The sequence below is a fragment of the Pteropus vampyrus genome, unplaced genomic scaffold (genome assembly GCF_000151845.1).
Source record: "Pteropus vampyrus isolate Shadow unplaced genomic scaffold, Pvam_2.0 Scaffold158, whole genome shotgun sequence".
Lineage (NCBI taxonomy): Eukaryota > Metazoa > Chordata > Mammalia > Chiroptera > Pteropodidae > Pteropus > Pteropus vampyrus.
Window position 1 is genome coordinate 308,503 of NW_011888939.1, and position 1,579 is coordinate 310,081.

The following is a 1,579-nucleotide window of genomic DNA, read 5'->3' on the forward strand; positions in this document are numbered from 1 at the left end:
CTGGGCCTCTGGGAATTCTGACAACACCTACCCCGCTGGGCACTCATGCACCAGGCCCCTTAAATCCTGTTCTGCCTTGCATTGTGACCCAAATGGTTCCCATGACAAAACTTGTTTTTCGCATAACCCGCCCAGCATTTTCCTGCTTCCAGACTCTGCTTTTGGGTCTCTGGGCCTGGAATGCCTTTTTCTTCCCAACCACCTCTCAGGTCTATTTTATAAAATCTACTTTTCCCTTAAAACCCAGTCAGATGCCCACTCCTAAAAGCCTTTCAGACACGTCAGACTTCACCTGACTCTGCCGCCTCTCTCACAGTTTTGTGTCTGTCCTAGCGCTTATGTCCTGCCTGTGATAAGGACCATCATATATCGAGCATTTACTGTACTCTGCGTGGGATGCTGTATTTAAACATTCTCCCTATTTTATTTCCCCGAATCTTCGCGAATATTATGCCCACTTCGCAGAGGAAGAAACCGAGGCTCGGAGGGCTTCCAGACTTGTCCAGGTTTACAGCTAGGAAGCAGCACCGGACCAACCGAGTTATGAGGCTGAGGTTTTGATTTTTTAAGCCGCCTGCTCGGATTAGGGAGGTTTCCATAGCTGTCGTGATCAGGTCTCGAGGGTAAGCAACCCGAGGGCAGAAGCCAGCGGTTCTTCACAGTCCAGACGTGGGCTTTTGCAAATATTCTGCCAGGAAAAGATGGGTGCCCTGATACCGCGTTTCCCTCCTCCCCTAGGTCAGGCGCCACTCCTCGAAGGCTGCAAGGCAGACCCTTCACCCCTCGCGAGCCCAGAGCCGAACCTCGGCGGCGGGGCACCGGGTCCGCGAAGCAGAGGCAGCGGAGAGAAAACCCCCCCCAACCACACCCAGCCCGGCGAACTTGTTTACGCCTCTTGCACAGCCCCGCCCGCCGGCCGGCCACGTGACCGCCGCCCCGCCCCCTAACCCTCTCGCGTGGCTCCTCCCGCCACGCCGGCCCTTCTTTTTGCCTCCTTGGGAGTCACAAGATCGCTCAGCGCCCTCCTCTCGGGATCCTTCCGCCCGTCCCCGCCCCCCCGCCTTTCAAACGCTCCTCGGCGTTTCTTCTCGACCGGTTCGCATCACCAGTAATGAAAGAGACGACCTCCGTGGTCCGACGAGGCTGCCGACCGCGGCCGTCCGTCCTGGGGTTCGAGGGGGACGCGCGACGCCGCTAGGGACTCTTTTCCGTGGCGGAGGTTGCGGGCTTCCGCGGACGTTTCACGAGGGGGGAGGTGCTGTACGTCCAAGATGGCGGCGCCCTGTAGGCTGGAGGAACTGTGAGGTAAACAGCTGAGGGGGAGGAGACGGTGGGTGAGTATGGGGGTGTCGCCCCCTCCTTTTCACGAGGGCTTCTCGGGGCGGCCCTGGCACCATGACCTCAGTCGGGGAGGTCTTGGGGGGCTGGGGCAGGAGGCTCACTTGCTGGGGAGGGGACCTCGGGAAGGGGGTCCGGAAAGCTTTCCCCTCCCTCTTATTACGCGCTTTCCCCGGTGGGGCCCGGCTGGGCCGGCGCGGCCCCGGGGAGGAGAAGCGGGCCGGGCCGGCGCTTCGGCCCT

At 60.4% G+C, this 1,579-nt stretch overlaps 1 protein-coding gene across 14 annotated transcripts in view; it reads left to right on the forward strand.

Moving 5' to 3' along the window:
* Positions 1-981: 981 nt before the first annotated feature.
* TSC1 (TSC complex subunit 1) overlaps positions 982-1,579 on the forward strand; it is a 43,520-nt gene continuing 42,922 nt past the window's right edge. For 7 of the 14 annotated variants that reach the window (XM_023536536.1, XM_011370015.2, XM_023536537.1 and 4 more), the window contains exon 1: positions 982-1,334. The gene's annotated coding sequence lies outside the window, so the exon portion shown is untranslated. The remainder of the gene's footprint in view (positions 1,335-1,579) is intronic. The other 7 variants (XM_023536538.1, XM_023536539.1, XM_011370019.2 and 4 more) reach the window with 2 other exon arrangements.